The 16,590-nt window shown below is 42.2% G+C and overlaps 1 protein-coding gene across 1 annotated transcript in view; it reads left to right on the plus strand.

Moving 5' to 3' along the window:
- The window catches only part of LOC145354935 (BTB/POZ domain-containing protein KCTD5-like), a 74,379-nt gene that overhangs the window by 43,744 nt on the left and 14,045 nt on the right, over window positions 1-16,590 (plus strand).

The raw sequence follows: 16,590 nt of genomic DNA on the forward strand, positions 1-16,590 counted from the left end.
TCGCTTGATAAATATGAATTAAGCCTTTCAGAAGCAGTCACTGAGTCTTATTCAACACCAGGAACACAGAATGATCCTTGGCTCATTGTTCTCCTGTCTTCTAACCCACCTCACTTGAAGACTACACTTTGACTCCTATGTGTAACACCACAGGAGTTCAGCCAATATATGTAATATAGCTCTGCAGCCTACATCTGTCAGAGGTCCTGGAGACAGTATATTTATCTTTTTGTTGTATTTACTAATATTTACATGGTGTCTAATTCCACTTTTCAAACACCTCAGTGTTTGACATGCAATGGTCACATGTTATTTTGCAAGAAATCATTGGGCTGACTGGAAAGAGATCTGCCCTTTTCTCTGAGTAGACTGAATGTTCTCTATCGGTTGCATTTGGCTCTGTTTACATTACGTCTCTCTGACCTGTTCACATGCACCAAAGCTGATTGTTTGACTTTCCTGATGTCCCAGGTCCAGTAATTCTTCCCTAGCATCTGCTGTTTCTGATTCCCAGCATCCCTTACGCAATTCAGCCGTTACGACTGGGTTTGTATTTCCATCGTGTTGTTTCAGAAAATGTCGATTTGACTTGAAAACTGCTGTTTCTCCTTCCAAAAATCGATTGGCCTAAATTAGCTTTTAAAAATTGAAATCAATATTTTTGTGCCATAGAAGGATCTTAAATGGCTTGGTTGAAACACAGTAATTTTCAACATTGAATTTAGTAAGGATTTTTAATTCAAATAACTTTATATCTTGATCCCCTTTCTGTGAGTGGTTTATATTGTAAAATATCATGCTGCACATTCCAGAAAGTGGCCATGCTTGAACTGTGCCATTATATTTTTCCACCACCAATTTAAATCTCACTTTTTGAATTAAAACACAACTATTTGTCCTGCAAATCTGCCCCCCTCCTTCAAGGGATGCCAATTAGGATAGTTTTCACAGCTGCTGGGTGCACATAGGTACCTGCTGTACATGATCATTCTTCACATATGAGCCAAGACTGTGGTGTTTACAGGATAATCTGCTATGTAGGACATCAATGTCAGACTCTATACTGTCCTTACCAAACATACCCTTTCTAAGAGGGTGTCAGTGGCTAGCTAATTGTAAGTGTTGCTGATTTTTTTTCTTCCTCTACACTAAGCCAGAGATACCAAGGGTGATTGTAACACCACAGCTATAGCCCTGACTAATCTGCTAATATCATGCAAACCAGGAATTGAACCTGGGATATTTGGATCTACGTCATTCTTGTCCTCTTCCCTAACCTGCACTTTTACTCTCTCTGTTTAAGTAAATATAGATGGTATCACTGGCAGATCTCTTGTTAGCTTCTCTATAACCAGTCATTGCACTTTGTGTAGGACATATCTATGGATAGTTCTTAATCCCTCAGACAAAAACGAAGCCTGGTCTCAATTAACTGCTTCTGTCCCATATAATGGCATCACTGAGCGGGTAATCACAGGCTATTTTTCACTATCCTGTGACACAGAAGATTCTAATGGAAAGTAGGAATAGTTTGCTGATCAATATTTCTGATGCATTTTTTAAATAATTGCCGCTCTACCTGCGTTGTAAACTACGGTTAGTGTATTTGAAATGTTATTAAAAAATCATTTTAAAATGTATTTAATTTACACTTTTTGAAACTTGAAATGAAAGAACTCCTTTAGCATACCTAGTGTTGCAAACTTTCTACTCTGGTTGTTACAGCTGGTCAGTATAGGTTCCCCGTATGGCTATGGGCGGGATCATCAGTCAGAGTTTCTGCTGATTGTGTCGCGGGAAGTGAAGGGGGAGGAGACCAGTTTCCACAACAGCAGCAGCGAGGTCTGTCCCAGTAATGCCCTCACTCTCATTCTAACGACGCACGGCCAGTTTCCCTGCTTGTAACCATTGCTTGCTTTATATTACATCTTCCCATTCTTCGAAAGATCATTTTTCATCTGTGTCTCAATTCTGTGGTGTGATTATATATGTGTGAATGTATATAATACATTTAGTGTACACACAACATATTTTTCACAATTTTGTACACTGGCTGTATGCACTGCTTAAAACATGTTTTTGCTTCTCATGTATTTTTTAATAGATTTCAAAAAATGGAGACCTAAAATGCATATTATGAAATCATATTCAAAAATGTTTCATGTGACCAATTTTTTATTCAAAAATTCCTGGTTTGCACAGTATTTTGGTGAAACCTGCAGCAGCTTTGTTTAACGTTTAATGAGAGAGTCAATTCTCAGCTGTATCTTGCATGATGATTGCTTTCCAATTGGGCTAAAAGATTTAAGAACAGCCTGTTTTTAAAAAAAGACTATTTTATAACTATTTTGAAAAGCTTGTAGAGTTGTCCTTGAGCAGCAACATTGAAGCTCTGGTGTAAAAGCAGAAAGTGGCAAAACGCTCAGACTGGTCCATATCTTTGAACAGAGTTGTGTGAGGTTAAGGTTTCTAGTAGATGCCCATTTCTGTCTTCACATACTTTTTCTGACCAGCTGAGTACTTCCAGCATTTTCTGTTTATGTTTGAGTTACAGCTTCTCCAATATTTTGTTCTTTTGTTTCAATTAAGTAGTAGTGCCTGAAGTGCAGAGTGAATCTAATGAGGTAAAGAACCTCTCTGTTTGCACAGGCTCACTGCATAATCAATACAAACTGCAAATTTGCTGAGAACTGTTAATTTAGGTCTAATTTCAAAGTGGAATGTTGGACCCAACAGCACAAATGATGTCCAGTGTTGCTATTGCCTAGGACCTAATGTCAGCTGAAGAATCTTGTCTGCAACCTTTTGCTCTGCAGGATGGTGTTAGATTTCACGACGGTGACTCCTCCCTGACAGCATAGACTAGAATTAATTCCTCACCTCTGCTTTCTTATCTTAGCAGCAGTCACATTTGGCCACAGCACCCTATAGAGAGGCAAATTGGGACAGGATCTTGCTCCTGACCAATGCAATTACATCCTTTGGATATGTGACTAGGTGAGGACTGAATCAGTCGCACTTGTCAATGCAGCGTGGTAAAACAATCTTGCTAACCCCTTGTCCATTCACGTTGTGTCAGCCTACTTGATCTAGGTACTGGAATGTTATAACTATCTTCAAGGGAATGAGATATAATTAGACAAAGCCATAACTAGCTGTTACCAGCTCCATTTCTATTTATCTGAAGTACTCCTGTTATTCTAGTGTCCTGCACGTTGTTGTCTCATTTTCTCTTAAAACCTGAATTCAAGAACTTTCTTAGGATAGTAGTTTGCTAGTGAAAAGATTTAAAATTAAACATTTTCTTTGCTGGGTCATTGCACAAAAGGAGCATATTAAGTACAACTAATGCTACAGTGCAGAGATAGATTAGTATAGTGTTGCATTTGTTTAAGTTGCAGTCGCACCCTGCTGTAAAGGCTTGTTGTGTGAAATGTTGCTTCACAGAGCTGAATAATAAGTTGATACTTTAAATGCTCACTTAAGTTATCGAGCTCAAAGGGAAATATAGTGCTTCCCTTTTTAAAAGATTCTCTTATTGCTAATCGTCATTTTGGAAAATTATATCCGCTCTTGAGAGCGAACTTGTCTTCATTTATAATGGATCTTTCATTTCTATGTTGTAGTTGAATTAAATTTGCAAGATCAAAAGAAAATAGAAAGGGAAGGAAAATGCACAGAAGTACATAAGTTCTGAAGCAACTTGTTTATGTAGTTAACATGTGTACTCCAAGCCAGAAATAGTGTTTCCCAATTTATTCACACCATTAAAAAACACTTGCTCGCTAAATATATCACTGCATTGAGCTTGAAATCAAGCTTTTAAAATATTGAATGTTTGAAAGGCCAGCAGTTAGCAAAATGCATTAAAACTGAACAAATATATTTGGACAAGACTGAGGCCACTGCACAGAAGAAATAAGGACCTAAATTTAGAGTTTACCCCAAGAAGATTGAAATTTTATAATTCAGTGCAGTGGAGTCTGTGACAGATGGCTGGCAAAGTTTGTAAAGTATAAATTAGCAGTCTCACTAAGTCTAGACTGATAAACCAAGAGTGAGCTAAGATTTCCAAATCCAAGGAGATCATGATGTGCCTTTGAGTGATTTAACAGCATTGCAATTGGTGACTCATAATTAAAAGTTTACTAGATACCCAGTTTTGGCTGGACAACCTACCAGGGCAAAAATACTTTGACAAGAGTTCTGTTATCGTCACTGAAAATTCCCAGCATTTCTATTTGGAAATCAGGTTTCAAAGTGGATCAGACTCAATTGTAATGACAAACTATGCTCCCAAAGGTATTCAGGCACTTCGTGGGCGACGATGGTATAGTGGTAAAGTCACTTGACTAGAAATCCAAGCTAAAGTTCTGGGCATATACTAATTTGGCAGCTGGTGGAATTTAAATTGAATTTATAAAAATATTGAATTGAAAGCTAGACTCAGTTATGGTGACAATGAAACATCTGTAACAAGCTGTAAACATCCATCTGATTCATTCATGTGCTTTAGGGAGGAAAATCAGCTGTCCTTACCTAGTCTGTTTTGTGTGTGACTCCAGATCCATAGCAATGTGGTTGACTCTTAACTATCACTTGTTTAAGGTCAACCAGGGACGGGCATCAAATGCTGGCCTTGCCAGTGAAGCCTACATCCCATCAAATAATATATATTTTAAAACTTAGTATTTAACTTCAATTACAGAGTGGCGATTGGGTCAATGTCCAGACAATACTGATGTGGAATGATTGGACCAGGATCCTGGGGATTACTGGTACAGAACGGGGATTAGGTCAGCATCCTGGGATTACTGATACAGAGCAGGGATTGGGTCAGGATCCTGGGATTGATGGTACAGAGTGGCGATTGTGACAGGATCCTGGGATTACTGGCACAGTCATGATGTGGAGATGCCAGTGTTGGACTGGGGTAAACACAGTAAGAAGTCTTAAACACCAGCCTAAAGTCCAACAGGTTTAGATAGCATTAAGCATAGGTTAAAGAGATGTGTATTGTTTCCAGACAAGACAGTAAGTGAGATGTTGCAAGTTCAGGCAAGTCATGGGGGTTACAGCTAGTGTGACATAAACCCAAGACCCCAGTTGAGGCTGTCCTCGTGTGTGCGGAACTTGGCTATCAGTTTCTGCTCGGAGTCTGTGCTGTCGTATGTCGTGAAGGCCACTTTGGAGAGCGTTTTCCCAAAGATCAGAGGCTTAATGCCTGTGACCGCTGAAGTGTTCGCCAACAGGAAGGGAACAGTCTTGCCTAATGATTGTCGAGCAGTGTTCATTCATCCGTTGTCATAGAGTCTGCATGGTCTCCCCAATGTACGCAGAATCGCTGAGCAGAAACTGATAGCCAAGGTCCGCACACAGAGACGGCCTCAACCAGGGTCTTGGGTTCATGTCACGCTATCTGTAACCCCATGACTTGTCTGAACTTGCAACATCTCACTTACTGTCCTGTCTGGAGACAGTTCGCATCTCTTTAACCTATGCTTAATGCTATCTCCACTCACATTGTCTGCATCTTTAAGACTTGAATAGCAGATTAGCTGTAAAGACTCGCATTCTGTAAACTGTGTGTGCCTTAAGAACACAAGAAATAGGAGCAGGAGTAGGCCATCTAGCCCTTCGAGCCTGCCCTGCCATTCAATAAGATCATGGCTGACCTGAAGTGGATCAGTTCCACTTTCCCACTTTCTCCCCACGACCCTTAATTCCCCTGTCTATTAGAAACCTATCTACCCGTGACTTAAATATATTCAGCGAGGTAGCCTCCACCACTTCAACAGGCAGAGAATTCCAGAGACTCGCCACCCTTTGAGTGAAGAAGTTCCTCCTCAATTCCGATCTAAACTGCCCCCCCCCCCCCCCTCTTATCTTGAGTCTGTGCCCTCTAGTCCTGCTATCCTTTCTAAGCAGGAAGAATCTCTCTACCTCTACCCTGTGTATCCCCTTCATTATCTTATACGTTGCTATAAGATCCTCCCTCAGTCTTCTAAACTCCAACGAGTACAGACCCAGTCTATTCAGTCCCTCTTCATAGGCTAACCCCCTCATCTTCGGTATCAGCCTAGTAAACTTTCTCTGCACTCCCTCCAAGGCCAATATATCCTTCTGCAAGTGCGGTGACCAAAACTGCACACAGTACTCCAGCTGTGGCCTCACCAGTACCCTGTACAGTTGCAGCAAGACCTCCCTACTTTTATATTCTATCCCCCTCGCTATAAAGGCCAACATTCCATTCACCTTCTTGATCACCTGCTGCACCTGCAGACTGGGTTTTTGCGACTTGTGCACAAGGACCCCTAGGTCCCTCTGCACCGTAGCATGCTGCAGCTTTTCGCCTTGTAAATAATAATCCCTCCTATTATTTCTACCAAAGTGGATAACCTCACACTTGCTAACGTTATACTCCATTTGCCAGGTCCTCGCCCATTCACTCAGCCTCTCCAGATCTCTCTGCAGACTTTCCACACCCTCTATGCAATTTGCTTTTCCACTTATCTTTGTGTCATCAGCAAATTTTGTCAACCTACACTCAGCCCCCTCCTCCAGATCATCTATGTAAATGGTAAACAGTTGAGGCCCCAGCACCGATCCCTGCAGCATTTCACTGGTCACCAACCACCAACCAGAATAGCACCCATTGATTCCAACTCTCTGCTTCCTATTAGACAGCCAATCCTGTATCCACGCTAACACCTTACCCCCAACTCCGTGCGCCCTAACCTTCTGCAGCAGCCTTTTGTGAGGCACCTAATCAAACACCTTTTGGAAATCTAAAAACACCACATCCACCGGTTCCCCTCTGTCTACCACACTAGTCACATCCTCATAGAAATGCAATAAATTCGTCAAACACGACTTCCCTTAACGAATCCATGCTGCATCTGCTCGATCAAACCATTCTTTTCTAGGTGCCTCGCTATTTCTTCTTTGATGACGGATTCTAGCATTTTTCCAACTACAGACGTTAAACTAACCAGCCTATAATTCCCTGCCTTTTGGCTGCTACCTTTTTTAAACAGCGGCGTAACATTAACCGTTTTCCAATTTTCCGGCACTTCCCCGGAGTCCAGCGAATTTTGATACATAATTACTAAGGCATCCGCTATCACCTCTGCCATTTCTTTCAGAACCCTGGGATGCATTCCATCCAGTCCCGGGGACTTGTCTACCTTGCCTTTATATGCCCTGTTTGTGATCAGAACTCCCCACTGACCTGACGAAGGAGCAGCGCTCCGAAAAGTAGTGGTGTTTACTACCAGATAAACCTGTTGGACTTTAACCTCTTGCGGTGAAAGTTCTTATTGGTACAGAGCACGGATTGGGTCAGGATCCTGGGATTACTGGTATGGAGCAGGGATTGGGTCAGGGTCCTGGGATTACTGATACAGAGCAGGGATTAGGTCAGGATCCTGGGATTACTGATAGAGTGGTGATTAGGTCAGAATACAAGATGACTGACACCTGTGAAACTATATTGCAGTAAAAGTAGTTTTGTAGAGTGGGAGCAAATTGGTGATGATGCAGCTAATGAAAAGATTTTTTGTGCACAAATGCTTTCTTGCTTCAATCTGGGCTGAATCTAGACCAATTGACCATGGTTCTGAATTTCTAGGAACACTTGTACCTGGAGGAAGACAGTGGCAACAAAAAGACTATCATTTCTGTCGTGCCTCAGAACTGATAAAGCTTCATCAACCCAAAGCATTAATTATTTCTCTTTCCACAAATCTGACCTGGTCTGATTATTTTCAGAATTTTCATATTTCTAGTATCTGCAATAATTTTGCATTTAGCATTTATGGAGATGTGGAGAAATTGTTAAGTGTAGCATTTGTGCTGAGTTAGTGTTTGTCGTTATCAGAGAGCTGACGACAGCCATGTTACCTTCCTGAAAATTACAGAGCCAAACCTGGGCAACTTAATTTATGAAACTTAATGTTGTGCAGTCAGTCTGGCTTTCATTATTGCTGAATAGCTCTCACTAAATGCAGCAGTGGAGGAAATATGTTGAACATGCAACAGGTGATCATAGAATATTTTTTCTGAAATTATCAGTTATATGCTTTGTCTTCTGTTTATCATGTCTGTTTCTGTGAATCACAACTCCCACCATATTTCCCAGCCATGGCTGATCATTGAGACTTCAGCTTTATCCCAGTCTTTCTTGTCCAACTCTCACCTAACAGTAGTTGCTTTTTCTTAAGATTATCATGTTGGTTTCAGTAACACATTTTTATGCAGTCCTCCTAAATTGTAGTTATTTTTTTCTCCAGGCTTGTTCATGCTTATTCCAACAACCTGTTCTGACAAGATTGTTTCTGACACCAAACTGAGGGGATAGTCAAGTCAAAGGAACTCTGCAATAAATTGCAGGAGAAAATCAGTAAACTTGTAGAATGTGTAAATGAGTGGCAACAGAGTTAAATGTGAATTGTGCATTCTGGTAGAAAGCATAGGGAAGTCACTTATTACTTGAAAGGTGCAAGTTTAGGTGGGTTAGAGAAATAAACAGATCTTGGAGTACAAATGTACCAATCACTAATAGCGCACTACAGGTTTTAAGGCCTTTCTTTTTTTATAAAAAGCAATTGAAGCACTGTGCTTTATTTGCAGATAAATTGAAAAGTAGGGGAGTTATTCTAGATCTGTAATAAATCTTAGTTAGACAGCTAGAGGGTTATGTTGATTTAGATGAAGGGATGAGAGAAAAGTTAAGTGGATTACAAATGCTGGGATGGACTTGTTGGATAGAACTAGCTTTTTCTGTGCTGTACATCCTATGTAATTCTGTGTAATCTCTGGTTTTGAAATTTGTGTGTTGTGACTCGTCCTTGATGCATTCAAGAAATATCTCCCTATTTGCAGTGCCACCCCCGACAGTGCTTCTGAGATCAAATATTGTATCTAAAAAATCTTCGGGATGTTTTTCTTTGTTGAAGAAGCTACATAAATGCAGGTTGTTGTAAACATTTTGACACAACAAATCAAAGTCCACTAATCCATGCCGCAGTATGTTAGCATATTTGCATATTTTCCCAGCTATTTGCCCAATATTTATTTGGATTTAAATAGTCCAAGAAGCAAACTGAAGATTGTATGTGCAGGCTGGGTAAGAAAGGGTACAGTTTCTGTAATCAGCTACATTTGGATTTGAATTAGTGTCAACAGTTAACGAATACAAGAAACTAAATGCATATCCATATCTAAATCCATATCTGAAGAGAAGACAGTTTTAAATTCTGTCTTAAATTCTAGAGCTTTCCCATCCGAAACACCAAACTACTCAGAGTAGACTGAATAAGGCTATGAGGGAGAAAGAATAGCAGGTTGTGCTGATAGATGGTCAAAGATGGGAGGAGGTTCCACCAGTAAGGACTAGTTGAGCTGAATGGCCAGTTTCTGCCCTGTATTTCATATGTAATCTTTTCTCTTCAAATACTTACAACCTGCTGCATGCTTCCAGTACACGTATTCTTCCTTTTTCTGTCTTACCAATGTGGTTGGTTCCCTGCTGTGTTAAGAATTCCTAACTTTTTTTTAAAGAGTTAGACATCGTTTTAATAAGCTGCAGCGCAGCTGATTTTTTTTGGTTAATGATGGCTTTAACAAAAAAGAATAGTCCATGAACTCATCATGAATTCACATGTTCAGGGGAAGTTGTTGGGCAATTATCTCTACATTTTTGTTATGTTAGAACCTGCTTAACCACTCATGGCTTGGCTGTTTACAGTGTTGCTGGTCTTGTTCTCAATTATTAAGAGAGCGATGGGTTGTCTGTTGGCCCAATGTAAAATATGACGATATGCAATAGGAGGAAAACTGGTCATCTAAATGTACTAATGTAAACATACTCTGTCCTGTACACCCTCCCAGTGGCCAATCCTATAAATCGACACTTTTCACAACTTCCTTTGTGACCCAGGGTTAAAGTGATATGATTCAGGTGAACCGTCTAATGCAAAATTACTTGAAATATTTTCAGGCAGGCGGGAAGATTGGAAAACGGCTAATGTTACGCCGTTGTTTAAGAAGGGTGCCAGGTAAAAGGCGGGGAATTATAGGCCTGTCAGTTTAACGTCTGTTGTAGGTAAAATGTTAGAATCCGTCATCAAGGAGGAAATAGCGAGGCATCTTGAGGGGAACTGCTTGATGGAGCAGACGCAGCACGGTTTCGTTAAAGGGATGCCGTGTCTGACAAATTTACTGGAGTTCTATGAGGATGTGTCTAGGGCGGTGGATAGAGGAGAGCCGGTGGATGTGGTCTTTCTTGATTTTCAGAAGGCGTTTGACAAGGTACCTCACAAGAGGTTATTGCAGAAGGTCAGGGGGCATGGAGTTGGGGGTAGGGTGTTAGCGTGGATAGAGGACTGGTTGTCAAATAGGAGGCAGAGAGTGGGGGTCAATGGGTGCTATTCAGATTGGCGGATGGTGACTAGTGGAGTGCCCCAGGGGTCGGTGCTGGGGCCTCAGCTATTTACCATTTATATAGATGATCTGGAGGAGGGAACTGAGTGTAGGGTGTCGAAATTTGCTGATGACACCAAAATTGGTGGAAAGGCAAATTGTGCGGAGGGTGGGGAGAGTCTACAGAAGGATCTAGATAGGCTGGGCGAATGGGCCAGGAAATGGCAAATGGAATTTAATGTTGGCAAGTGCGAGGTGGTCCACTTCCTAATGGTAGGAAGGATTATTACTTACGTGGCGAAAAACTGCAGCAGGCGACGGTGCAGAGGGACCTCGGGGTCCTTGTGCATGAGTCGCAAAAACCCAGCTTGCAGGTGCAGCAGGTGGTCAGGAAGGCGAATGGGATGCTGGCCTTCATCGCGAGGGGGATTGAATATAAAAGTAGGGAGGTCTTGCTGCGGCTGTATAGGGCATTGGTGAGGCCGCAGCTGGAGTACTGTGTGCAGTTTTGGGCGCCATACTTACGCAAGGATATTTTGGCCTTGGAGGGAGTGCAGAGGAGGTTTACTAGGCTGATGCCGGAGTTGAGGGGGTTGAGCTATGAGGAGAGGCTGAATAAATTAGGCTTGTACTCGTTAGAGTTTAGAAGAATGAGGGGAGACCTCATTGAGACGTATAAGATGATGAATGGGATGGATAGGATAGAGGTGGAGAGACTCTTCCCGCTCAGAAAGGATAGTAGGACTAGGGGGCACAGCCTCAAGATAAAGGGGGGGCGGTTTAGAACAGAGTTGAGGAGGAACTTCTTCACTCAAAGGGTGGTGAATCTCTGGAATTCTCTGCCCGTTGAAGTGGTGGAGGCTACCTCGCTAAATATTTTTAAGACGCGGGTTAATGGGTTTTTGATAAGAGAGGGGATTAAGGGTTATGGGGAGAGGGCGGGAATGTGGAACTGAGCCACGACAGATCAGCCATGATCTTATTGAATGGCGGGGTAGGCTCGAAGGGCTAGTTGGCCAACTCCTGCTCCTATTTCTTCTGTTCTTATAAACATAGGTAGAATTTAAGTGAAACAGGACAACATGACCCACATGATCTGTGTATGCAAGTTTGCAGTTTAAGAACGAAAGGTGTTTTGTTTTTGGTTTGTTGTTTTTACACTCTTCAGTTACTGATCTTTGGCAGAAAGTTGCAGTAATTGGATTTACTCAGTGGGCAGGCCAAGCATGTCTAGGCATGCGTTGGCTGAGAAGATGCACAATTTTTTCTTTCCAATTCTAAGACCTATGCTGGAACTGTTTGGGCAGCACAGCTAGTTAGGTCTTGTGGACTTCATTGCAGTCTGGATGTTGTGTACACCACTTGCTCCAGCTGTACCACCTCTTCTAACAAGGCTAAAACATTGGAATTAGGAGCAGTATTGGCCATTTGGCCTCCTGAGCCTTCTCTGTCATTCAATAAGATTGGCCTCAACTCCCTGTCCTACATGTTTCTTATAATTCTCAACTTCGCTTTTAACTCAAAAGTCTATGCATCTGAGCATTGTATATATTGAATAACTCAGCTCCCAAAACTAAAGCTAAAATGTCACCCCTACTACCTTCTGTGGGAGTTCACCTCCGTTATCCTGTTGGCAGTTTATATCCTACCCCATGCGGATGTGAAGATCGAGTTGGACAAAATATATACCACTACGAATAACCTTGAGACAAAATATCCCACGGCCTTGTTCATCATGGCTGGGGACTTCAATAAGGCCAAGCTCAGGAGTGTAGTACCAAGTTACCATCAAAATGTCTCCTGTTCCACGAAAGGCCCAAACATCCTAGATCACTGCTACACAAATATCAAACATGCCTGGTGCTCTATTGCCCACCCACACTTTGGCAAATCAGACCACAAGACTTATGGTTTACAAGCAAAAACTAAAGTAGGAGAGCCCCTCAAAGAAAGTTGTGCAATGTTGGTCTGAGGAATCGGATGATCGCCTACAGATATTACTTGGAGTCAGTGGACTAGTCAGTATTTAAAAACTCTGCGACCAACCTGAACGAGTCCACCACTACAATAATTGACTTCGTTACTAAGTGTGCAGAAGACTGTGTGTCAAAGAAGCACATGCATGCGTTCCCCAATCAGAAACATAGAAAAACTACAGCACAGGACAGGCCCTTTGGCCCATAAACTTGTGCCAAACATCTCCCTACCTTAGAGATTAGTAGGCTATAGAATGATACAAAGAACAAAAATAGCCCTGGAAACAGGCCCTTCGGCCCAATGAATGATGATTCGGGCTATCTACTGCTTGCTGAAGTCCAGGTCTGAGGCATTCAAGTCAGGTGACAGTGATCTATGCAAGAAAGCCAGATACAATCTAAGGACATCCATCAAAGATGCCAAAAGACAATCCTGGACCAAGCTAGAGTCCCAGGCTAGCCACACTGACCTCGCCGACTGTGGCAAGATCGGCACGACATAACAGGCTGCAAAATGAAGGCATGTTAAATCACTGGCTCCAATGCATCTCGCCCTGATGAGCTTTCTACGCCTGTTTTGAGCAAGAGGTCAGTGAGAGCATGCCCTCCATCCTGGAAGCCCTGGATGAACCTGTATCAGGACACCATTGCAGATGTCAGAGCAGCTTTCTTGAAGGTCAGCCCATGGAAAGCAACTGGCCCAGATGGGTACCCGGACGAGCCTGTGTGGATCAGCTGGAAGGGGTATTTGCAGACATCTTCAACCTCTTTGCAACAATCTGAGGTCCTTACCTGTTTCAAGAAAATGACCATCATCCCGGTATCTGAGAAAAACCAAGCAGCGTACCTTAATGACTATCGGCCAGTGGCTCTGACATCCATCATTATGAAGTGCTTCGAAAGGCTAGTCATGGCATGAATCAGTTCCAGTGTCCTGGACCACCTGGATCCACCACAGATTGCCTATCGCCCCAATTGGTCCACAGCAGATGCCATCTACCTGGCCCTGCACTCAACCCTGGAATACGTAGAGAACGAAGACACCTAATATCAGATTCCTGTTTATTGACTGCAGCTCAGCCGTCAACACCATTATTCCTATGAAACTCATCTCCAAACTCTGTGGTCTGGGCATCGGCGCCTATCTGTGCGACTGGATCCTGAACTTCCTAATTCACAGACCACAATCATTAAGGATAACAACAACACCTCCATGATCATCCTCAACATTGGTGCTCCACAAGGCTGTGTTCTCAGCCCCCTATTATACCCCTTATACACCTATGACTGTGTGGCCAAATTCCCCCTCCAATTCGATTTTCGGGTTTAGTGACAATACCATCGTACTGCGTCGGATCTCAAACAATGATGAGACATAGTACAGGAATGAGATGGAGAATCTGGTGAACTGATGTGGCAACAATAATCTCTCCCTCAATGTCAACAAAATGAAGAAAATTGTCGTCAACTTCAGGAAGCATAAAGGAGAGCATGCCCCTGTCTACATCAATGGGGACGAAGTAGAAAGGGTTGAGAGCTTCAAGTTTTTAGTGTCCAGATCACTAACAACCTGTCCTGGTCCACCCATGCCAACACTATAGTTAAGAAAGCCCACCAACGCCTCTACCTTCTCAGAAGACTAAGGAAATTTGACATGTCAGCTACGACTCTTTCCAACTTTTATAGGTGCACCATAGAATGTATTCTTTCTGGTTGTATCACAGCCTGGTATGGCTCTTGCTCTGCCCCAAGACCACAAGGAACTACAAAAGATCATGAATGTAGCCCAATCCATCATGCAAACCAGCCTCCCATCCATTGACTCTGTCTACATTTCACGCTGCCTCGGCAAAGCAGCCAATATAATGAAGGACCCCACGGACCCCGGATGTGCTCTCTTCTACCTTCTTCCATCGAGAAAAAGATACAAAAGCCTGAGGGTCGCATACCAACCGACTCAAGAACATCATCTTCCCTACTGCAATCAGACTTTTGAATGGACTTATCTTGCATTAAGTTGATTTTTCTCTACTCCCTAAAACTACAGTCTGCACTGTCTCGTTTCCTCCTTTATGAACTGTATGCTTTGTCTGCATAATGCGCAAGAAACAATATTTTCACTGTGTTAATACGTGTGATGATAATAAATCAAATCTCTCAGATAGAGAATTCCAAAGACTTGCAACAAACAAATTGCTCCCCTTTTTCATTTTAAATGGAAGGCCCCTTGTTCATAAATTATTTCCCCACAACATCTTCATAGTACCCACCCTATCAAGCTCTTTCATAATTTTCTATATTTCACAAAGGTCACGTCTCATTCCTAACTACAATGAGTATAGGCCCGAACTGCTCAGCCTTTCCTCCAGACCTCCTCCTGTTCACCTTGGCTACTTTTATATCTAATCCCCTTTCTTCCAGTATCACCAAAGTCAATGGATGTTTGAATGGCTTGCTGCTTCCGTTGCAGAAACTCTTGACCTATTGTCTCTGAAATGGCTGTGAGATCATACACATTTATTTCTATTTGTGCTATCAATTCATTCATCTTTAACAAGTACTGTATACATTCAGATAAAGACCATTTAATTTTGTTGTTTTACTATTTTTACATATTTCACTCTATTTGCTGGCGCACTCCTTTGTACGCTCTGCCTCTTGTGTTAACTTCCAGTTATCGTTTTCTGCATCAGTGCCACTCATTATTTCTTTGTCCCTTTGCTTTAACATTCTAAATTTTCCCTCATTTAAACCTTTCCCTCCGCTCAACGGTTTAGCTTAATACCTTAACTACAGCCTCAGTTATGCTTTGCATCAGAAATGCTAGTCCCATGGTTCAAATTAAGTCACACTCAATGGAATAGCTCCCTATTTCTCAAACACTTGTGCTATATGATTGAAAAGCCATTTCTCCCATGCCAATTTTTAAGCAATGTCTTCAACTCCCTGACCTTATTTACATTGTGCCCATTTATTTGCTTGTGGGTCCAGTAGTAATTCAGAAATTACCACCTTTTGTGGATCTGCTTTTTAATTTAGCCCCTATCTGCTCATACTTCCTTTTTCTATGTTGAAACACCTGAGATAAACGGATAACGAGCTTTTCATTTCTACCGTTGTACTATTGGAATTTTAGGCCTTGGTGACTCCCTTGGTAAAGGTAGCATTTGCATACAGACCAGGTTCAGCTCCCAACTCTCCTGTTAACCTATCTCAGCTGGGGTGACAGTTGCTACCAATATCCTCAGAAGAGAGAAAACCAACCAAGGATGAGCCTTCTGATTGTTTGTCCAGTGATCATGCATGCATGTTGGGCATGACAGTATTGGATTTGGCTTTGATGTCTCATATAAAGGAATAGCCTGCCAACAGTGACGGTTTCACATGAGAAACGGTCCTGAGGTTGGATGCTGGGTGACCATAAATGGAGATGAGTCTGCTGCACTGAGAATCCATTGATTTTTAGATAGTAAATGTGTCCTGACCAGGCTATACATATCCTTTCCTACTCTACCCTGGTCACACTGTGCAGGGGTAGAAGTAATGAGCTTCTGTTATCAGACAGTCTCAGGTTACTGTTCTCAATATTTTATATGAGCTAAATCTTCTTAAAGAAGTAAAGGTAAAGTTGACAAGTCCCTGATGACCATAGGCTGCTCTCCCTTTTGGTAGTGCTCTGCATCACAAACCAGCTACCCAGCCAATTGAATTACATAAGAACATAAGAAATAGGAGCAGGAGTAGCCCATCTAGCCCCCCAAGCCTACCCTGACATTCATTAAGATCATGGCTGATCTGAAAGTCGTTCAGTTCCACTTACCTGCCTGCTCCCCATAACCCTTAATTCCCTTCTTGATCAGAAATCTATCTATTTAAACATATTCAACGAGTTGCCTCCACCACTTCAAGGGCAGAGAATTCCAGAGATTCACTACCCTCTGAGAGAAGTTGTTCCTCTTCAACTCTGTTCTAAACTGACTCCCCCTTATTTTGAGGCTGTGTCCTCTAGTTCTTGTTTCCTTTCTAAGTGGAAAGAATCTCTGTCTCTACCCTATCTAGCCCCTTCGTTATCTTGTATGTCTCTATAAGATCACCCCTCAGCCTTCTAAACTCCAACGAGTACAGGCCCAATCTACTCAATCTCTCCTCATAAGCTAACCCTCTCATATCCGGTATCAACCTGGTGAACCTT

Source organism: Carcharhinus amblyrhynchos, chromosome 18 (genome assembly GCF_965287045.1).
Source record: "Carcharhinus amblyrhynchos chromosome 18, sCarAmb.v2.hapA, whole genome shotgun sequence".
In the NCBI taxonomy this organism is placed as follows: domain Eukaryota; kingdom Metazoa; phylum Chordata; class Chondrichthyes; order Carcharhiniformes; family Carcharhinidae; genus Carcharhinus; species Carcharhinus amblyrhynchos.